Source organism: Talpa europaea (assembly GCF_964194135.1).
Source record: "Talpa europaea genome assembly, chromosome: 10".
Classification (NCBI taxonomy): Eukaryota; Metazoa; Chordata; class Mammalia; order Eulipotyphla; family Talpidae; genus Talpa; species Talpa europaea.
The window spans coordinates 89,735,335-89,759,428 of NC_140077.1; positions in this window are offsets into that span (position 1 = coordinate 89,735,335).

The window sequence follows — 24,094 nt, forward strand, 5'->3', positions numbered from 1 at the left end:
AGTACAAACTTTAAAGGTTTCTATTTTCACTACTCATCTGAAGTAATGTTGGATTTATTATTTCATTCTACAAGCAAGTAGGAAAGCCTCCTGTTAGACGTCAGGGTATTCCCATAGCTTTTGTGAGTGTCGATCTAAGGGTGGAGGGGTAGGTAGCAGAGGTCCAGATGTGTGAGAAACAGATGTGCTGGTGCCTCCTGTGGATTGAGAGAGCTCTGCGCCCATGGGCGTAGAGTTTGTTTTTGCACTCTAATGCTCTTTAATTATTTTAAAGCCTATTATTTAATGGTTGTTATCCTTTTAAAAGTCTTTACCATTTCAATTCAGGGGTGTTGCTTTTCTGCTATCTTGGATTATGCCTCACTGTGATACAAATAAGATCTTACACCGGGATCATTTTTTTAAAATTATTTATTTATTTATTTAAATTCTATTTTTATATTCCCTTTACAATTACAACCCCCTTATTTTGACCCCAAGCCCTCCTTTCCCTTCCCCCACCCCCCATAGAGTGTCTCTGGTTCATAGTCATTTGTTGATTTTAATATTTTCTTTCTTATACTTATTCTTTTTCCTGGTCCTTTATTTAAGTTTTCTAGATTCCTGCTATGAGTGAGACCATCCAGTATTTTTCTTTTTCTTTCTGACTTATTTCACAGAACATGATCCCTTCCAGCTCCATCCATGTTGCTGCAAATTGCATGAGTTTATCTTTTTTGAAAGCTGAGTATTCCATGGTGTATATGTACCACATCTTCTTGATCCAGTCATCTATTTTTGGGCATTTGGGTTGTTTCCAAAGCTTAGCTATTGTAAACAGTGCTGCTATAAACATAGGGGTGCAGGTGCTATTTGGAATTGATATTTCTGCGTCCTTTGGGTAAATACCTAGGAGTGGAATTGCTGGATCATATGGAAGCTCTATGTTTAGTAGGTCAAGAAATCTCCACACAGCTCTCCATAGTGGTTGGACCAGTTTTCACTCCCACCAGCAGTGTAGGAGAGTTCCTTTTTCTCCACAACCTCACCAACATTTGTCATTGCTGTTTTTTTTTAATATGTGCCATTCTCACTGGTGTAAGATGGTATCTCATTGTAGTTTTGATTTGCATTTCCCTGATTACAAGTGATATTGAACATTTTTTCATATGCCTGTTGGCCATTTGTATTTCCTCTTTGGAGAAGTTTCTTTTTAGCTCTTCTGCCGATTTTTGGCTGGATTATTTTCTTTGTTTTTGTTGAGTCTCATCAGCTCTTTGTAGATTTTTGTGATCAGTCCTTTATCATTACCGTTGTGTGCAAAAATGTTCTCCCAGTCAGTGGGGTTTCTCTTTGTTTTGGTTATTGTCTCTTTTGCTGTGCAGAAGCTCTTTAATTTGATGTAGTCCCAGCTGTTGATCTTTGCCTTCACTATCACTGCTTTGGGTGGTGTGTCTGTAAAGATATCTTTGATGTGCATATCATGTAGTGTTTCGCCTATATTTCCTTCTGTGTATTTTATGGTTTCAGGTCTTATGTCTAGTTCTGTAATTCATTCTGAGTTGGCTTTTGTGCATGGTGTGAGGTAGTAGTCAAGCTTCATTCTTTTGCATGTAGCAACCCAGTTTTCCCAGCACCATTTATTGAACAAACTTTCTCTGCTCCAATGCATATTATTTGCTCCTTTGTCAAAGATTAGTTGACCATAAATCTGTGGGTTTATTTTTGGATTTTCTATTTGATTCCATTGGTCTGTGTGTCTGTTCTTGTTCCAATACCATGCAGTTTTGATGATTATGGCTTTGTAGTATAGTTTGAAGTCTGGGAGTGTGATGCCTCCATTCCCTTCTTTTTTTTTCAAGAGGGCTTTGGCTATTCAGGGTTTTTGGTGATTCCATATGAATTTCATCAATAATTGCTCTATGTCTTTGAAGAATGACATTGAAATTTTTATTGGAATAGCATTGAATCTGTAGATTGCTTTTGGTAGGATGGCCATTTTAATAATGTTTATTCTTCCAATCCATGAGCAGGGGATGTCTTTCCATTTCTTTGTGTCTTCTTCTATTTCTTTTAACAGCGTTTTATAGTTTTCTTTGTATAGGTCCTTTACCTCTTTTGTTAGATTTATTCCCAAATATTTGATTTTTTTTGTTTGATAATAAAAGGGATGGGTTTTTTTTTATTTCTTCTTCAGATTTATTGTTTGTGTATAGGAAGGCTACTGACTTTTGCATGTTGATTTTGTATCCTGCCACTTTACTGAATTGATTGATGAGTTGAATTAGTTTTTCTGTGGAGTTTTTGGGGTTCTCTATGTATATTATCATATCATCTGCAAATAGTGATAGTTTGACTTCTTCTTTTCCTATTTGGATTCCTTGTATGTCTTTCTCTTGTCTTATTGCACTGGCTAGGACTTCCAGTATTATATTGAAAAGCAGTGGTGAGAGTGGACATCCTTGTTTTGTTCCATATTTTAATGGGAATGCTTTCAGCTTTTGCCATTGAGAATGATACTGGCTGTTGGCTTGTCATAGATGGCCTTTATGATGTTGAAGTATGTTCCTTGTATCCCAAGAATTTCAAGGGCTTCTATCATGAATGGGTTTCACCGGGATCATTTAATATCATTTTCCATACTGTTGTTTGTTGGTACTTTTCCCTGTAAGCTTTGGGGAGGAGGGAGCATGGAGAAATAAAGTCATAACTGTCTCTACCCCAAAGAATGTCAAATACATTACATAACTCTTGTCCACAAGCTTTCAAAAGAGCCAAGAGCTTGTTTTCCTATAATGTATCTACAAAATAAATTGAAGTGTCAGATAAAAGCAATATTTCTGTCCATTTCAGACAAGAACCTATACTGTTGATTTACTGCAACCTGGTTCTTTATATAATAGCTCAGTTTCGTGTTATCTCTTAATATGTGTCCTTTTAGTAACTTTCCATTTTTGAAGACAGAATTGATATCTAGAAAAGTGATTAGTAGATAAATTGGGATAAAGATCAGGTAGATAAGGAATGCTGCAAGATCTTTCTCAAGAACCCTTATGAAAATCCCAAGTATTCTCCCATAGGATATGTGAACTGCCACTTACATTTATCATTATTTTTGCATCATTTTGTTTAAAAAATTACATTAAAAATCACTTGGACTAAAAGAATGGAGCAAGACCAAATCCATCATCTTAATATATCATTTTTTTTGCTTTCTTGACTAAAAGAGTTTAGGACTACAATTTTAAAATGTCACATATTATCATGGTTGAATTTTTAAGCATATAAGAATTTTTTAATGTTTCTTTAGTCTTTATAATGGTCATTAAAAATAGTTCCATTGAGTTGATGTAACATAATTTACTTTACTATATTGTTGAACATTTACCAGCTGTGTGACCTTGGGTATGTTGCATTAACTTTACATCCCACGTTACCTCATCCGTGAAATGGTAGTAATATACTTACGTCATGGGGTTATTGTGGAAGATCAAATGAGCTAATGTGTATAATGCATTTAAAACAATGTCTGGCACTTAAGAGAAACTCGGTATATATTAACTTGTAAATGGCTTTTATTGGAAATTTATAACTTTTTTAGTGAGCATCTTCATTTTAGAGACTTCTTTCTTTCTCTCCGTCTCTTTCTGTGTGTTGTTTTTTGACTTCAGGTATATTCCCAAGCACAAGATTACTATGTCAAATTGAGATTGAGTGGGGGGAGAAACCACCAATCATAACTGGTACAAATGATGAAACCTTCATGTGGAAGTGGGTGTAATTGCTCAGGACTGTGTTAAGCCTGCAGGTTTGAGGTGTCCTTATCATGACCCCTGATGGGAGGGGGGGGGCACTAGAGGACTCATGGTGGATTTTGAGTGTATTTATGTATATGATAGATTTTCATCTGAGCCAAGCCCAGAAAATGGGAAACTATTGGGCAGTGGGATCAGTGGATCTGTCTAGCTAAAGGAAAGAAGAATTGATGAGGGAAAACAAGGCAGACACAAAGGTGGAGACAAAGCAGAGACAACTAAGATGGTTGCCCTATATTCCTCAGCTGGGCCCCAGATAGGGAGCCTCTTCCCTTTAAAATGTTCTCTCTGGTGCTCTGTCTTTTGCACTTTCACTTTCTTTTTTTTTTTTTTTTTTTTTTATAGAGGCATGCTTTATTTATTTGTTTGCTGGTTTGTTTGTTTGTTTTGTTTATACATGCACTGGGTACAGTCAGAAGCGCGGGAGGGTGAGAGAATTCACCAGAGCCAGAGCGGGGAGCAGAGCAGGCAGAAGGACCGAAGTACACTGCTGAGGGGATGAGGGGAGCAGCGGGCGGCAGGAGAGGTCTGCGCGCCATGTGGGACCCTCCTCCGGTGGCCGGGGAGCAGCCGGGGATCGAACCGACGCCTCAGAGGCCGCGCGCAGTTTCGCAACCCAGCGCTCAACCGCTGCGCCACCGGGGAGGCCCTGCACTTTCACTTTCAATAAACTGCAGCTTGACACTCAGTGTCTGGAGCCTGACATCTCAGTCTTTAGTTCCTAGTGTGCTTGGGTAACAAAGTGTCTTTTTCCCCTGAAACTGCACGTTCTTTATGCTGATTTCATCAAATGTTATAGCAGTTGTCAAAATGTATCTATGAAGTACTACTTCTGCAGGGTATTATGTAGTATACAGACCCAGATGATTATATTCTAGAATAACACAGTAGGAAAAATAAATAAACATTTGCTTGTTCAATATTGAATGACATAATCTAAGTAAGTACAGAATAAGACTATGTATGATGTGTCATTAGAACATTGCTAGCTCCAGGTTTTAAAAGGATAAAACCATGTTATATAAAAAACATGTGATATTGAGCAATCCATTCTGAAGACAGAGCATCAGAATCCAGCAGCAGAAGGTTAATGCAAGTCAAGGAGGTGAAGCAATCAGCTCTTGTATGAGTAGTCAGCAGGGAAAGACTGGGATTTGCCTTCCACAGCTCCAGCCCAGCCTTGCAGAAGTGTGAAAGCAACCATTGTGTTAAAGAAGTGCAGATTGGTCAGGAGTATTCAGTTCTCCAGGCTGGAGCTTGGAGACAAAGAAACAAGAAAAGGAGCAAAGAGGTATGACAGAAAAATAAAAGCATTGTTCTAAATGTGATGGTTGGGAGTTTGATGGATGAGTTTCCTGTCAAACTAGCATTCCCCCTCATTCCCTAAACTTCTCTCTTTCTCTCTGTGTTTTAGTTAGGAGTGTTCCCCTTATCAGAGGCTCCTTTTCCCCTGTAAATGTCCTCCCACCTGCAAGGCATCCCCTTGCCAAAAGGTTGCCTCTTCCTTGAAGCCTTCCTTGATTGTCCCAGGACTGATGCCATCACCTTGACAGTTGCATATGCAAACATGAGTGAGAGAAGGTGGGATGTAATCCACAGGAGGTAAAGGGCCTTGGGAAATGCTAACATGTTGGAAACAGGGTAAAAGGAGAAAACAAAACAGGTCACAAAAGGATAACCAGGAAAGCACCACATCTGGAAATCTAATGGGGATGAGCATTTCCAAGGAAGGTGTTTATAGACGGAACTGGAATGGAAATGAAATTCAGTCCTGATCCCCTATTCATTGTCTTTACACAGTTGAGGATTTCTAGACCCTATGGATATACAAGTTGTCTTATAAAAAGTCATCAGACCTGTAGCCAAACAATCACAAACCTTCCTATACTAAAAACATAAATGTCTCTTCCAGGTTTCATTATTTTTGTCCCCTCTTCAAGTATCAAGACAAAAAATACTGACTCCACTCTTAAAAAAAAGGTTGAGAAATTTTACAAACTTTTTCCAGAGTATTGTAAAGGGTCAGTGACAAAGATACTTTCTATGCCCTCAAAAATTCCATTGTGGGCATTCCATAAGAAAATGGGCTTTTGTGTCTTTCATAGATTACAGCCCTTTATACAATGGACTTGTCTAAGTTTCTTCCTGTTTTCCAATTGGTTAAATTTAGAACGATTGTTTCCATCTCTTATGAGATATGATGTCTAGGAAAGCGAATGCCTCGATGTGATACCAGGACCCAGCAGGTCTGTGAACCGAAGCTGAGCTGGGGCTGGGATATCACCAGCCCTTTCCCTGGGGTTTCCCATGGGCACATAAGCACTGCCCTCGTGGTTGTTAATTTTCAATTCTGTCATGTAAACTCTAAGTTTTCTGCTACCTTTACACAAAAGAAGTCCATTTTTAACACAAAACCATTTAGAGACACCCTTTCTATTTTTACTTTATATAAGTTTTAATCCAACAATTGTTATGATTATAGTAAAAATAGCAATCGACATTTAAACAAAAAGGCAAAAAATACCCATTCTTCTACCATCCACATATAAACATAATTAACATTTTGAGATTTGTCCTTTTAGATTTTCAATAATGTTTATAAATTGACTAGGCAATTGTCTTTTCATTTGGATACATGTACATTGCCCAGTCTTATATATCTTTTAATAAATTGATGCACACTGTCAAATATCATTAACAGTGGCTTTTTCTTCCTTTATCAACAAGAACACTCTGACCGCATTCTTTTATGGCCACATGATTTTCAATTGCATAGGTGAATTGTAATTTATAGACTGGTTGATTTAATTAAGCAAGTTGGTCACTAGACTGAGGTGGCACTACTATTGGGGTGACCTATGCAAACAAAACCTAAACCTGGAGTGATCCAAAGGAATAAAGCAAAATGCCAAAAACAGCCAGTCACTGGCAGGCAACTGGCCTTCAGGCCATAGTAGTCAATAGTTCCTTTCTTGCTCCTGGAAGTTTTCTCTGTGTCTTTCCCCTACTCCTGTCCTTGGGGGAGCTGTTCTACCATACCAGATTATATGCCTCAGTTTATCTTCTAATTGTTGGAGATCCAGATTGTAATCAATTGTATAGACAATACCACTTTGAATTATTAGGCTATTTATTAGCCCAGGCTCTGTAGTCTCTCACTAACTCACTGTTAGCAATTTGCTTAACTTCTCAGATCTCTTCTGTAGAATGGGAACAATAACAATTCTTCTTTGGGTTTAGGCCTAAGATTAAGTGATGTCATATTTGCAGTGGTCTTACAGAGTGCCGTGCAGAGAGCAGGAGTTTTTAATTTAGTTGCTGCCCTCTTTGTTTAACCTATTACTAAATTTTGAGTAAGTGTTATTATGAGATCTTAGAATGCCCTAAGTTTAAGTTCATGGCATCAGAAAAAAAAGAAAAAAAGATTTCAAAAAGAACCTCCCTTTTGGTAGAAGTGAAAGCAAGTCCTTTCGCAGACCCCTTGTCCACCATGGGCAACAAAGTGGTCAGTGTTTTTGCCTGCAGGGTTTCCTCGAGTCACGTTGGTAGAACTGGAGACTGGTGTTTTCCTGCTCCTGTGCCAACATTCATATGGCACAGGGGTATGAAGTCAGTCTGTTTTCCTCTGTGCCAGTCAGGGTCCTGCTCAGACCCCAGCCAGTACAAAAAGCTCTGCCAGTCATGATCATGCTGTCCACTGACTAGACCACTTTATTGGGTTTATGAATAAATACAAAACCATTACGTCACAGTCACAGAAACAGCATAACTCTGAATGTCCGAGGCTGGTAGAAGGCAGCTTCATCAAGGTTTTAGCTTGTTGATTTGAATTTACCTCTTTTAGACATTGACTGAAAAATTCCAACAGAAAATAATCAACTCTTGAAGTCCCTGGATTGAAACCTGCTTTTGTTTGATTTGATCTCTCCTTGTCCTCAGCTCCCCCGAGTTTACCCAGAACTGAGACTTCTCAAGAGTTTATAATCCTATTGATAGAAGGAAAGATAAATGAATAAGGGTGGGCTTTATGACTTGGTCCCTCTTATAAATTCTTGGCTACAGGAAAAATTATTCAACTTTGCCTAGGGAAAAAAAAAAGCACAGAAACTTGTTTTGTTATACATTGAATAACTTGTCTTCAGAAAATAGTCTGGCAGCATGTGATATTCTAATGAAAAGCTCATAATTGTTCTCACGCACAAGGCATTCAACTTAGTAAAGACCTACATTGTCGGACAGATTTGATTTACCAGTGCTTTAGCGCTGTTGATGCCCTCGAATAAGATCAAACAACAGAAGAGACAGAGAACAGAACAGCCCTGCCCTGGAGGGCTTCCAGGATCACAGCTCACAAAGATGGAAAAAAAAATTTTTTTTTTAATAGAGGCATGTTTTTATTTATTTATTTATGCAAGCACTGGGTACAGTCAGAAGCGCGGGAGGGTGAGAGAATTCACCAGAGCCAGAGCGGGGAGCAGAGCAGGCAGAAGGACCGAAGTACACTGCTGAGGGGAGCAGCGGGCAGCAGGAGAGGTCTGTGCGCCATGTGGGATCCTCCTCCGGTGTCTGGGAAGCAGCCGGGGATCGAACCGGCGGCACAGAGGCTGTGGGCAGTTTCGCAACCCAGCGCTCAAGTGCTGCGCCACCGGGGAGGCCCAAAGATGGAAAAATTTACACAAATATTCTAGATGCAAAGCTTAGGGCATCAAGTTAAAATTCTTGAAATGCAACAGAAACAGGCTGAATTACAGCAGAGAATATATTTGCCAATGGGGCAAAAGTAAGTGTCCCTGGCCCAAAACCTGAAAAGGGAAGTAGTCCCTTAAAAAGTTACCTACAAGGACTGGTTTGGTCTCCCTGGGTCCTAGCTGTGAGGTAAAAATGTGGTGCTATGACCCTGTTCTGGATCTGGATCTACACTCTGTACCTCCATTCTCATTGAACACCCACGACTCAGAGCTTTCATGGGTGAAATCTCATTTGTATACTCTTTTTTAAAAAAATATTTATTTATTTATGCATACAAAAACTGGAGCACAGGCCAGAGGTGTGGAGGGAGTGAGAGGATTCACCAGAGACAGAATGGGGAACAGAACAGACAGATCTACTGAAATATGCTGCTGAGGGGAGCAGCGGGCGAGTCAGGAGATATCTGCTATGCCATGTGGGTAGCTTCCTGGCCTGGGGATGGAACTCATGCAGCAGCGGCTGGGGATAGCTTCATAGGTTGCATCTTAACCCTTTGCGCCACCGGGGAGGTCCTCATTTGTGTACTCTTAACAAGCAATGGCAGGGCCTCCCCTGGTGGCGCAGTGGTTGAGCGCTGGGCTGCAGAGCTGCCCACAGCCTCTGCAGCGCCGTTCCATCCCCGGCCACTGGCGAGGGTCCCACATGGCATGCAGACCTCTCCTGCCGTGCCCGCTGCTCCCCTCAGCAGTGTATTTCATCAGTCTGTCTGTTCTGTTCCCTGCTCTGGCTCTGGTGAATTCTCTCACCCTCCTGCACTTCTGACTGTACCCAGTGCTTGTATAAATAAATAAATAAATCTTAAAAAAAAAAAAAAACAAGCAATGGCAATGTTAAAATATTATTGATATCCCTCCTAGTGAGGGAGACAGATATGTAATAGATTAGAATACAATACAATGAATCAGCAATGGACTGTCGCACAAGGTGATCTTGAGATCACAAACATGAAGATTTAATTCATAGACAAGGTGACAATTTGGCAATGTTCTGCAAGAAAAGCTTTCTGCAGACTTGTGTAGCTCTATGCAAAGTCCTCAAAGAGTCTGTTGTATTCTGAAATGTGGAGACTTTTGAGACACATGAGACTGGAAAGGTAGATAAGTTCAGATAATGATGGAGCCTTTCAGGTGAGTGCATAGAATTAGATTTATTCTATAGCCCATGGAGATTTTATGCAAAGGAACACCGAGTTTCTTTAATTTGGACAATTAATGCCAGAAGTTCTGGATTCATAGACATCATGTGCTGTTAAAACTGGAAAAACCAGACCCTCTCTTCAACGTGCAAAGGGGAAAAATGATTTTTGTTAATTTACCTCCCTCTCTCACCCCAATCCTTGGGCCCCTGGGTCCTTCATAAGTCTCTGGGCCCAGAGTTTCATTTGCCTCTGTTTGCAGGCCCGTTGGGTGTGACCAAAGTGCTGGCAAATTCTTTTATCCATAAAACTCTGCATTCCCCTGACAGATTGGCCAAGCATTTGATGTTTGATGTTGCTTTAGTATGCTTACACTCTCATGACACTAAAGCATTTTCCATTTTATTTTAGACAGAACCAGACAAATGAAGGCAAACATTTCAAGAACCTAGAGGAGGAAGTTCTTTTTTGATGGGAAGATTACAGGATTCCTTCAAACACAAGAGATTGGACATGTCTTACTCCCAACTACTAATAATGTTAGCCCTGAAGAGAAAATGATGTTCAAGAAGCACATTTAGAGGGAGCATGGGAAAGGAGCTGGGCTTATTCTCAGAGAGACTGCTTTATTGTTGCCGCTTGCTTAAATCAAGAGCCATAGTGTGCATGCATATGATGCGAGAACAGTAACATAGCACATCTTAAATTTTCAGCTCAACCAATTCTCTGAGTTCAGCCATAAGCCTTATACAATGGTAAACTGGAAGCCTACTTCTCACATATTTTCACTACCACCAATTTTGGTGTCAAAATTCAGCTATGTTTGCTCGTTTGCTCCCAAGGTTATTTATGCCATAAATTTATTTATTTTCATTATGTATTTTAATTAAATGTTACATAAACTAATACAATGTAAATGCAAGTTAATATCATGCAATTTTGAACTTTAAATAAAATGCTTTGCAAAGACTACAAAAAGGTGAGTTGGGAAGAAAAACATAGTGAAGAAAGAGATGAAGAAAAGGCTATCAAATTAGATAATTGTTAACTCTTGCACAGTAGACAACTCTGCATGTATATCAATGCATCTCTACCCTTCATTGAACACCCATGACTCAGAGCTCTCATCAGTGAAATCTCACTTATATATCCTTACAAGCAGTGGCAATGTTAAAATAAATAGATAGCCCTCCGAGTGAGGGAGACAGATATGTAATAGATTACAACACAATGCAATAAATCAGCAATGGAAAGTCACACAAGGTGACCTTGAGATCATAAGCATGGAGACTTAATTCAGAGACAAGGTGATAGTTTCACCAGCTTCCGTAAAATGATTTGAAACATTAAAGAGAATTTTATCACCTCCATGTTTCATTTAAAAAGTGATCTAAACTGATTAAAATTTTCCAACCTGATTTATATTATAAATTTAATTCATAAATTTACCAAATGCAAAATAATCTAGCAGTTTCATTTTAAAATGCAGACTATATTGAGCTGTCAACCCACTTGGATTCTGATTGGAGATCTGGATCAAGGCTCAGGAATCCGAGTTTTTAAAAGCTCCCTAGGTGATTCTGATACAGAAGTCAGAAGCACAAGACTTGACAGTCGTGTCTGATAAATGATAAATTTCAACTACTTTGCTTTCTTATTACTAGTTACAGGTCTGCAGAAAAAAAAAAGTCAGAGTAAGTATTTTTATTGGGCAAATGATTCACTCTTTCAAGTCATTTTCCTTTTGCACATTATCTTTTGCAAATTTCATTCTATCATATTGTTCTACAATCAAGGAAAAAGTGGGATTTAGAGTTAAAATTCAAAGTTTTATGATGACAGGATGCAAAAGCAATGTTTCAATTATTTTTAAATGATTTGGCATTCATTTACTGAAAATATTAACAAGTTTATTGATGGAAAAAATCAAACATTGCTTATAATTTCAGCATTATCTTGTAAATCATAGGTTTGAAGACTGGAGAGACTTCACAGATTTACCAAGTCATTTGCTTCTGTCCCTTAAAGTTGGCTTAGCACAGGTATTAGCTCTGGGGAATTCTAGATTCTTAGAGCCTTACTGTATTCATTGTTCAACTCTCTTCTTTGATGAATAACTTTCCAATCACTCCAGATGGTTATAAATATAATATTTATTTATTAGTTTCATTTTAGCATTTGTGTTACCACCATAAGTATTTACCTTCTCAGTAATTCCCATGAACTTGCTTGAAAACACCTTCCAGAGTTTTACAGCTATCCTGAAATCTGTCCTAAAATCATACCCCTATAACCTAACCTTATTTTCATATTTCTGATTCACTGTGTAATTAGAAAAATAACATGTCACTCATATTATATCACCCTATGTATTCAGAAAGCTTAATGTACTATATTATTATAAGTTTACATACTGTTTCCTTACTAACAAAATGAAGTGGTAATACAGGTAATCTGATACAGGCTGTGATTTTTAAAACACAAAATCTTTCTATTTTTCCTTGGAAGGTATTGACTTTTTCCCCGTGCTTAGGCAAGGTTTACATTCCAAATTATACATTGCTGAGGTTAATATTCACAAGCTTTTTCTTCATTTACCAACTAATCAGTGGAAATGATTCACCAGTTCCCTATTGAATAGATTGACAAGGGGAGTAACCTAGTTTATGCTATTTGAAATAATACATAAATACTTTAATTAAAAATTACACATGGGGGCCTCTCCTGGTTGCTCAACTGTTGAGCACTGGGCTGCAAAGCTGCTCGCAGCCTCTGCAGCGCCGGTTCGATCCCCGGCCGCCAGCGAGAGTCCCACATGGCGCGCTGACCTCTCCTGCTGCGCCCGCTGCTCCCCTCAGCAGTGTATTTCGTTGGTCTGCCTGTTTTGTTCCCTGCTCTGGCTCTGGTGAATTCTCTCGCCCTCCCACGTCTCACTGTACCCAGTGCTTGTATAAATAAATAAATAAATCTTAAAAAAATAAATAAAAATAAATAAAAACTACACATAAATATATAAACAGAAATTATGCTTAGTTTTGAATTAAAATGCAAGAATATGAATTCCCAGGGCCCTTCACCTGAAGGCTGTGTTCTTCCAAGCCCAAAGGACTACTTCTCATTAATCCATCATCTGTCCTCCCAGTTTTCTTCCAGAAGCAATGTTTTAGGTGTTTTGTTTTTTTTTTAAACCCCTTGTGGCTTAAGCCCAGACAATGAGTCTTTGTATCTCCAATTAGAAGCAGTGAAGTTTGCTTTGAAAAAGTACTGGACTGGGTATAAGTAATGGTACAAGTGCTGGACTAAGTACAAATGAATGGCAATGGTGTAACTGCTTCTCACAAAAATCATTTGTCCTGAAAATGCCAATTTCTTTACCTTTCCATTAGCTCTTCGTTTTGCCAACCAGTGAATGTTTGCATGTGTGTATGCATGTGTTTAAGCAAATGTATGCTCTTTTATAAAACTCTTACAGTTTTTTTTTTAAGATTTATTTATTTTTATACAAGAACTGGGGTACAGGCCAGATGCACGGGAGGGTAAGGGGATTCACTGAGACAGAGTGGGGGACAGAACAGGCAGACTGAAGAAATACATTGCTGAGGGGAGCAGCGGGCAAAACTCTTACAGTTTTAGAGAATGTTTCAAACTGGCTTTTTTCTCTACCATTCAGTTGGTTTTCAATTTCATTGATGATTGTGGAATTCTTATCAAAGTATACAGCATTCTTACATATCCATCAATCTTCATGGGTTGCTGATATAATCAGGTAATATCCAATTCTAGTCTTACATCTACAGGGTTCATGCTGGGTTCTTGCCCTTGACTGACTTAGCTGATTCAGTGTTCACCGGGGAAAGTGCAAAATACTGGTCTCTGTCTAGGCCACACACTTTTGAAGGGAACTGTAGCATGTTGTCTGAGTTCTGGGTGGCCAGACCACCCCCCCTACCACAAATATCCACTCCTGAAGTATATGTATCAGGGGGGCTTAGAGCCTGACTGTCCCCTTAGGCTTTACCTGCAGGTGGAGCAGAAACAAACCTCTATTTTAATTTCCTCAAACTGGGGGCTGCTGCAGAAAAGGGAAGGCAGGACACAGGCTATTTCAGGGCACCGTTCCAACTTCTGACTCTTTGATGGACCCTTGGCTTCCTCTCTTTCTCCTCTCAGCACATGGCTTTTTTGTATGTGCCAAGGTTAGAAAAGTGGTTCTTTTAAAATCTTATCATTTCATACCTTGATTTCCCTTGGAAAATGCTGTAGATAGTCCCCAAGCCTAATGTCTGACACTTTCAAACTAGTGTTTTTACCATGAGTTTGAAATCCTGATTTTGAAGTTCAAAACGCCTGGATTGACTTTCTTTTTTGGCTCTGTGCCATATCTTTTCTGAGGAGGTGAGTTCAGAATGCTCAACTGCCTGACCTGGGTTGTGATTGAGAATGAACTGGACAACTTGTAGATGGGGTAAGGTGGAGGGGATAGAATCAGCAAATACTGGTGAGAAACCTTATTTAGGAAAAAAGCCCAAAAATAAAGTCAAAATACACCCCAAAATACTATTTTCTCACTACATTGACAGGGCAAGAAATTGTGGCAAGGTTATCAACATTCTGGCATGAAACTTTCAATGTTTAAAACAATGCCAGATAAGAGCTAGGATCTCACAGAGATGCTACAAATTTAGTGTGTTGTACTTGATCATAAGTGTGAAGGTCCATGACAAAGAGGTTCTGAAAAATGTCACCAGAACTTTTCCTTTGGATCTAACCCCCATAAACTGAAGCTCATTAATTTCCAAGATGTTTCTTGTTTTCCACTAGTTAAAAAAAAAAAAAAATGTTTCAGTAGCAAAGCATGAAATGCAAACAGAAGTCAACATGGCCATCCTCTCCACAGGCCGCGAACCCTCTTGCAATAATATTCGAGGAGCTAATGAAATAGGGAAAGGGACAGATTGCAAAATGCACCTGGTGAGTAAGCTTGCCATCTCCCTCTCTCACTCTGTCCTGTTCTAAAGCCAACAGGCTCAGTTCTCTTGCCAAAGGCAGCTTCCCCACTTCTCCTGTTACATTAACATTGGCACTGGTGTTCACTTTCTGTTTGTTCTCCAGAGTGGGGGTGCCGTCGGGAAACACTGAGGTGGTCCTTCCCCAGTCAGATGCCCCCCTTTTACCTCACCTGGAAGACCCCTCTGCTGCTTTGCACCTATGTTCATGACCATTCAGTCTGATCTGCTCTGGCCCACCACAGTGTGAGATTTTCAACTGATCATTTTCTTGGGAGAGGAAAAGTAAAATAAATGAGCGGGAGGGAGAGAATGCTATGGTTCTCTCTCTCCAGTCAGAGAGGCTTTTTACTGCATATTTGAAAACCACACTTCTGGCTGCCTTTTTGTAATGGGGCAATCAGACTCCCACCTCCTCCTGCCAACCCTCCACTGCAGGCCCCGGATTCTCCTCTCTGGCACCGCTTTCCCCTCCAGGGACTGGCACAGAGCAAGGAACAAGTAGCCACCCTATGGTGTTTTGAACCAGATCCATGCCTGGCACTTCACAAAGGAAGACAGAATGTTCGATAAGTTTTATTAGCTCTCAAGACTTTTAGTACAATTCTTCAGGGGAGGAGGCAATGGGGAGTGGAATGAGCAGAGACAGTCAAAGAAGATGATTATCTTCTCAGGCATCTCAGAACTTTCGATGACTTTGTCCTGGCATGGGGAATTGTTCACTGGCCAATGGTCTGTATTGAAAGAAACGCCCTTTATGTTCAATGGTAGAAGAAGTAAATAAAAAGGAGGTGGAACGCATCAATAGTTGTTTCATGCTTCTGGAACTTCAACATTGTTGTTCTCAAGAGTCAATATGACTGAGTCAAAGGAGTCCAGGACAAAGAGCAAAGAGGTTTTCAAGTCACTCATTCCTTTCATGTTCAAGAGATGCTTCAACAGACTTTCCCCAGCACCAGTGCTGGACTAAACTTCAGCCTTTGGTACCTAGCTGACTTTGGTCAGATTTTTCAACAATGGCTCACCCATCTTAGTCTTTCTGTTCTTAAGCTTAATCTTAGATTTCATCTCTCCTTAATATGTTCATCAGTAGAAGAGAAGCTGAGCACCTAGATCTAACTCTCAAACACGTAGACTGAACTTCATAACCATCCTTTAGTGGATTATACCCATAGTCACACTGTTGTTTTAATTGCTGATTGAGAAAGAAAAAAAGAATGCATACACACAGGATTCCTGAACACTTTAAAGGGGTGTTTTTCAACTTTTAACATTTTATTAATCTATTAATTTGTTACTCTGCCAATTTTTTAAAATCAACATTTAAAGGAAATAATTAAACATTTATTCTAACTTTCATATAATGTGAAATTTATTTACAACTCACAGAAGAAAAGTATATCTTTATAAAGAATACTGTGAACTTGTACATGCAAATGGGATAATAGAATTTGAAACTCACCATTTCATTTCAAATCATGGAATAAGAAAGATTATTAAAACTCTTAGGGGCCTCCCCTAGTGGCGCAGCAATTGAGCGCTGGGCTGAGAAGCTGCCCGCAGCCTCTGCAGCACCGGTTCGATCCCTGGCCACTGGCGAGGGTCCCACATGGCGCGACGGACCTCTCCTGCCGCCCGCTGCTCCCCTCAGCAGTGTACTTCATCAGTCTGCCTGTTCTGCAACCTGCTCTGGCTCTGGTGAATTCTCTCACCCTCCCATGCTCCTGACTGTACCCAGTGCTTGTACAAATAAATAAATAAATCTTTTAAAAAAATAAATAAATAAAAAATAAAACTCTTAGACCACATGTTTGGGGGAACGTGGCATTCTCTTGCCTAGGGCCATTGCATGGAGGACTTGCCCATTGAAAAAGAGAGATGAATCTTTACTACAAAAGTATTTCATGGCCCCATGTGCTCATAGAATCTAATTTAGCATCACTGATAGTGGGACCCCTTGGCACTGTATAAAGTACAGGACATCATTTAGGGAGCACTTTTTGCAAAAATGTTTAACTAGAATTTAAACAAGCCCTTGACCCTAACATTCAATGAACAGAAATAGTGGTGATAGCTACAAGTTCAGTCTTCCTCCAAAGAAACAAGCAGACAAATCCAGATTGCAGGCCATCTTATAAGAAAAGTGGCTTTGTCTCTTCCAAATTCAAAGTTAAGAGAAACAGAAAAAGGTAAGGGAACTATTCTAATAAAAGGAACTTCAAGAGGGCCTCCCTGGTGGTGCAAGGGGTTAAGACGCAACCTATGAAGCTGTCCGCAGCCACTGCAGCACGAGTTCAATCCCCAGCTGGCCAGGGGGCAACCCACATAGCACAGCAGACCTCTCCTGTCTTGCCTGCTGCTCCCCTCAGCAGTGTACTTCGGTCAACCTGCCTGTTCTGTTCCGCACTCTGTCTCTGGTGAATCCTCTCACCACCCCCCACCTCTGGCCTGTACCCCAGTTCTTGTATGCATAAATAAATAAATCTTTAAAAAATAATAAAAATAACTTCAGAAATACAGCAGCCAAATCCAATGTGTGAAGTATGATTGGAACATGTTTCAGAAAAAGAAAATAGATACCAACAATATTTTGTTGGTAATGTGAAAGTTTTGAATACAGTGTAGATATTAGATGATAGAAAGGAAATATGGATAATTTTCTTAGATGTGATAAAGGTGTTGCAATTACATAGGAAAATTTCTTCTTTCTTGGAGATAGAAGCTGACATGTTTAGAGGTGAAACGTTATATCTGCAACAAACTCCAAATAGTTCAAGAAATGGAGAGTAGGATGCAAGTTATCGTAATGCCTTTCTTTCAGCTACTCAGTACATTTGAAAATTATTTCAAAGTGAAGGTTGGGGCAGGGAGGGGAGAAGACAAAGAAGAAAGAGTGCCTTCCATAGGAATCTATTCCCAGCCCCTTATCTAAACTCCCCTAGAGAAAACACTAAGCATCTTGCTGATTTACCTAAATCATTACCATTGATTCTGCAGTTAGCTTTTGTGGTTCTTTTTAAGGATCAGTTGAATTTTTATTTACAACGTGGCAATAATGTTGGCTGCTGTGCTCTCCTCTGGTGGCTGCTGCTGCAAAGGACAGGCGTGTGAGAGTGTGGTGTGAAATCTGCCCAACACACGCACTGAGTTCTTATTTTATCCCGTGCCTCAATGGCCATAAACATGGTTTCTCATGTTGCTTTTCTAATCCTACACGCATCACATTGCACTTTATTTTCAAAGGTTTCCTGGGTTTAAGATATACTGACATGAAACGTTGGCAACTTTCATTGTTTCTTGTTTTCCTTTGGGACAAGGTTGAATGTTTTCGTACCTCCTTCACAATGTCCTCTAGTTAGCTTTGTGTCCAGTTTGGAATTCAGAAGGAGCAGAAGGGCATCTGACCCTTGCCATGGTGGACTTGATCCCAAGGAGTCCTGGCTCCCTCTTTTTGCAGCAGTTTGTACTGTCTGCATTGGCTCCATCTGCACACATTAGCAAGTGGGTCTTGTTTCTTTTCCAGAATCACTTGTGCTTTTGTCAGGGGCAGGGTGGGGGACATACCAGGAGATTGCTCTCACAGCTGGATGGGATCTCTGGGGGCCCTGTTGCCAAGCCTGTCCCCTTCTTGCTGTGCTGCTTGTGCAATAGCCTCTCAAAGCCCCACACCCGCACACCAGCTGGGCCAGGGGAGGAGTGGCAGGAGGGTGGGGGACTTGGTACCCCAGCCAAGACTGTGTCAAATAGCAAAACCAAGTGACCCAACCAGTGCACCACAGAAAATCATTTTGGCCTGCTTTTAAAGTGAGTGAACACTAAGTATCATTTGAAAGGAGGTATTTATAAGGACACTCTGCTGAGCTAGTCTTGGTTTGAATGTTAGGCTATTGCTCCTCTACCTGTTATTCCCAAACTGATTGATTTTAGTCATAAGGGTGCCATTATTTAAGCAAGGTATTTTGCTAGATAGGCACTGACTTACCTGAGCATCAGTGGAGTTTCTTGTCCATCTTAGGTGCCCAATAAGTGATAATAATAACTCATTTTGTGAAATGTTTTATCATTCTAGAAAATTAAAATTCCAATGAAAATTGCCAAATTCAGAGGTGCTTGGAAGTGAGCTTTTATTTTAAGAACCCTGTCACTACATTGGCAGCAACTGCAACACGTGGCTGAATTATTAGAACAGATATTTGTTTTTTATTAATCAAATACATGAACCAGAATTTACAGAGAATATTTTATCTTTGTAAAAATCACTTATTTTATCATTTCTGATTGAATAAGCTTCATGTTCTTCTCATCTGCCTTCCTCATCTCAAATTTCATATCCATCATTTCAATGTAACTTAAACTTCAAAGATGAAAATGTCCTTTTTGCAACAACTTGTACCTTTCATTATATGAATCTCCAATTCCAGTCTGTTTTATAAAGATTTATACTGTTGGCCTTGGATAAAGAGAAACACGTTTATATCATGGAGTTCTTGCTTCTGACCACATACAATTTCACTTAAACTATATTTTTTACTTGCTGATCTCAGAATTCCAAACAGTCTGGTATAAACCAGACACTATCAAAATAGCAAACAATGGGTGGGAAAATCTTTATGTGCCTTAGAAATTCAAGTCAAATAATAATTATGACCACTTATATGTGTCAAACAAATCTTGTTTGATTTTGTCTTTTCCTTAAAAGATGTTTTGATTTTCATGACCATTCTCATTTATAAATCATTTAATTGACTAAGTGAAACATAGCATTATAATTTTATAATGAGTAATATAAATTAATTTTTATGTTAAAAATATTGCCCACTCTTTGGTCTAGACAAGATGATCATATCAAAAATTTGTTTGCAAAGCATTTATAACTCCATCTCATTCTCCAGCATATAGATTCCCTCTTCTTCAGACCCAGCCGAATATAAGTTTTAGACACGCTGGACGAAGGAGTTCTACTTTATGTTCTTCCAGGAATATTTGAATATACACCTGAGCACAGAAGGGCTTTCCTGGGACCAGCTAACCACATCAGTTATGTTTGCCTTAGTGTGAGTTCTGCCCTGATAGTCTGGCAGAGTCTCCCAAATCAGAATCCTATCACCCCATCTCTGGTCAACCTCACTCCCAGTTAGCCCACACACACCAGGAGACTTCTAGCTCAGTGGGCTTGTCGTCATGACCAACTGACTAAGATTCACAGACAAGGCAAAATGTGTTTTCTTCTTCATTGGGAGAATAAGAACTTATGGGAATGTTTGGCCTAAATTTCTGATACCTGACCAAGAAAAGCAAAGACAGCACCCAAAGAGACTTTGTAATTTTACTGAATGCCTATCTGATTGTTAACAGGAAAGACTAATCAAAGGGGAATCCCCATCCTCCAGTGTAAATGGTAGGAATTTGCCCATAGGGTGACCCTGGCATTTACACCTGAAGTCTGTGTGTGACTCAATACAGGCAAACAATGAAGTAAAATAAAGCTTTAATTACTTGGAACCTGATCCATTATAATTCCTCAATCCACTGGAATGTTCCCATTCTTTGCTTTAAGAACAAATGAGAGAATCATTAGAAAACCAACTGATATCAGGAGTGTGGCAACAAAAGACAATCAAAAATTATAACCTGAGGTTACAATATTTTCCAAAAATCCTTTACCCCATGTCATCATTTTTCAACTATCCCTTTACTTTCTCCAAACTCTCCCATAGCCTATACTAGGATTGACCTTTCTGAGCATCATTCTACTTCCTTACTTCTAAACTCTAAAACTAACAAAAGAGCTTAGTTGATAAAACCCAACTCTTTAATCTGACATTCAAAGCAATCCTCCATCCAACCTGAAAGTTCATTTCTCAATCTTTCCACTAAAATTTCCTTCATTTTGCTCCTTTTTGCCTCATTGTCCTATACCCTGTCCTCTCTCTGTGCGGTATATTTCTCTATCTAAGTACTTTCACTCATCTGTCTGTCACACCTGGAAGGCCTTCCCACTTCTTTCTATTCCAAGGCTAGCCATCATTCAAAGTCAAAATCAACCAACCTGGGCCACAAAGTCTTCCTTGGAGGCCACAAGCCATAAAGATATTCCTCACAGTATTCAGTATACTTACTGCTCAACCCACAATTTTTTCATACTGTTTTCCAAGGATCCAGGAAGTTCCACAATTATCTCAGGCACTGACTCTAGGGGTGACAAAAACTAAGTAGTTAGACACCAAAGCATGAAAGTCCACGTCCATTGCACTGGAACTTGTATCTCAATGAAAAGTTTGAACCCCTTATTCTTTCACAAGTAAACTTGTCAGTCTCCCTGAAAAGAAGTCAGACTTAGCATTGGAATTGCATTTAATACTTATCTGTATAGAACCCACTTACTCACTAGATGCACAGGTAATCCAGGGGTAGATTGGGAAACTTTTGACTGCTAGCCTCATGGCACATTGAAAATTTTCCAATGGTCCAGGACCATGCAAGTAAACAGAGTTTGAGCTATAGTAATATTCTTAGCTGGCACTCTTTTGTCTGCTCCATCCTAATGCCTGATAACTTATCATATACCCATGTCAGCTGCCATCACACATTTGCTTGCAAAAATATCACATAATAGGAATAAGTTAAATACATGTCTATCTGCTAGGGCTCTTATGGGGCAAGCAACAGTGACTAACTCTACCCAATTAAAACAAAAGAGAGCTAGTGGGAAAGAAAGGGAGTAATTAGAAACCACACCACACCTAGAGAGAAAAACCACAACAGAAACAAAAAGGACAGAAACCAGGGCAATTCTGAGATATATTCTAGGTGACAGAAACTATTGGTGGTCCTTGCTGGGTACCACTACTGAAGTGAGAGACCTCCAATCACTCTTTTTTTCCCTGTTTCATTCCATTTTCAAGCTCCAAGAAACAGTCCATTTGGATTCCCCTGATTAGGCCAAAAGCTTGATCATGAATAGTCTGATGGACAGTCTCACCAAGACAGCACTCAGTGGCATAGAAATCACTCAGCAGAGTTAAATATGAGTCTTCTTGTCAGAACAAGAGAGACTGGAGGCCGGACAAGAAATACTGTGCTAAAAATGACCACAACTTTGTAGAATTTTGTAACTAAAGAAGCTGACAATTTGCTGGAATGGCATTGACAAGAAGACCCAACAGCTCTTTTGGAAAATATACATGTATTTCTTCTATTTTTTTTTTTTTTTAATTTGAGGGGACAATAACTTTTCTATGTTGGGTCATGCTGGAAGCATGATCAGCAGACCTGGAGAGTGCCTTTTTCTGACCCTGTTCTGAACTTTAGGAGGCCTTTTTTAGCTATCTCGCTTGCGTGTAACCCAGCTAAACTTTCTGTTGTCTTTTTTCTCTATCAGGCTGGACTTACCATTCCCCTTCCATTAACCTTTTAGTTCATCTGCTTCTTGTGTCTGTCATCAGCTGCTGGAGATGCTGATTATGTTGGGAGCCTCTGGAAAAGGGGATGAGACAGAGAAGCACCAGGAGATAAGAAGACCAACAAGAAAAAGATTAAAAACCTCTCAGCACTAACTACAGTTAGGGCAGAGTACTGCTGCGAACCTTCCCATTTGTTGGCTTTGGCCAGGGGTGGGAGGATGAATCAGTTTAGATAACTCAGGAATGGGCTTGAACCTTTGCCCAGACCTCAGAATGAACCACTGAAAAAACCTCTGCCTTTTCCCAAATTAAGACATTGAGAAAAACATTGCAAGTGAGTTTCCCTTTCTCTCCCATCTCTGAGTCCCAAGAGGATAGTTGGGCCCACAAGGCAATTTATTAATAATAATGGATTAGATTTTCAGTACAAATTCCCCTCTGGCCATTTTGATGTGTCAGAAATGCTTTACAAATGTTAAGTACCGCAATTAATCTCCTGAAAAGGGGAGGGAGAAGAGGTTTGGCAGCTGTAGATTTTAGTGATTTAGTTAAGAGTGTACTATTATTTTCAGTGTTGGGATATGTTTCTTGAGAAAGTCAGTCAGTCATCAAATGTTTATTGAGAACCTATTATTTGCCAAGCACTGTGCTTAGCACTGGGAATATAAGGTGAGGCAGATAAACCATAGGGCCACGCTGTGGAGCTTCTAGAAAAGTGAAAGACTAACCTAATTTAGAAAGACCAACCTAATTTAATGTGTCTAGGGAGACCTAGATACATTTACTCAAGCATCCTTCCACTGAATGTGATATAGAACCATTTTTCCCCTTTACACTGTACTCCAGTTAGGCAGCTCAGTGCGATAGGGAGATCATAAAATCTGAATAGATCTTTGCATTTAACTCTATTAATTTTGCCCAATTCTTTTCCTTCAGTACCAGGAAATATTATTATTTCTGTTTCAACTCCATGAGTTAAAGAAATGATGCTTTCACCATCACTTGACTTGCGAATCAGGCTACATATCTTGTGCTGCCTTCACAGGGCTAAAATAGTTTTGAATGATATCTGACAGCACTTAAGAAAGTTCCAGACCCCAGATGATGTCTTTTAGCAGTCAGTGCTTACACCTCTCATTTTCGAAGTCAGATGTGAAATGCAGGCAATTATCTTTGTTCTGATAATCTGACTATACATTCTTTCAGACTCTGCTCAGAAGCTCTTCCTGTCACCTCGCCCCCCTACCCCATCTCATCTCATTCAAAAGGGGAAATGTGTCTACAAACTGCTACCAAATGTGAGGAAGCTATCTTCTGGTTTATATTTTTGGAAAATTATGACTTGGGGTTTTTAGAGGTGACTGAATCCATTTCTGTCTCTCTGAAGGATTACAGTAGGTTATTCTAGAAAGATGTGTTTTGCTTAAAACAATATCCTATAAGATTCTAGAACTCTATTATACTAGGTATTATGTAGTGTCTTCATTCGGATCTTATCTATAGTGCTTAAAAGAGCAGCCAAAAATGGCCAAGACAGAGCCACCGCTTGATTTGATTCAGTTCTCTGTGCTTTATTTAAGCAATATTTATTTAATTCATTATCAACTCAATACCCTAATGTAATGAGCACCTGCTGTCTTTTGTTTACTATGTGCTATGGTTCTAGGACATGGAGGGGATCTGTTTTTCCCTCTAAGAGTTTAAAGTCTAGTGGAAAATTAAAAAACACTTTTGACCCTTGAACAGCACAGGTTTGAACTGTGTGGGTCAACTTATATGTGAATTTTCTTGCAAACACATGGCATAAACTCACAGTATTGATAAATACAGTCCAGTACTATAAACACATTTCCTCTTCTTTATGACTTTCTTAATATTTCCTTTTCTCTAGCTCACTTTACTGTAAGAATACAATGTTTGATATATACAATATGCACAATTTGTTATTCAACTGCTATGCTATCACTAAGGCTTCTGGACAACAGTAGGATATTAATAATGGGGCTT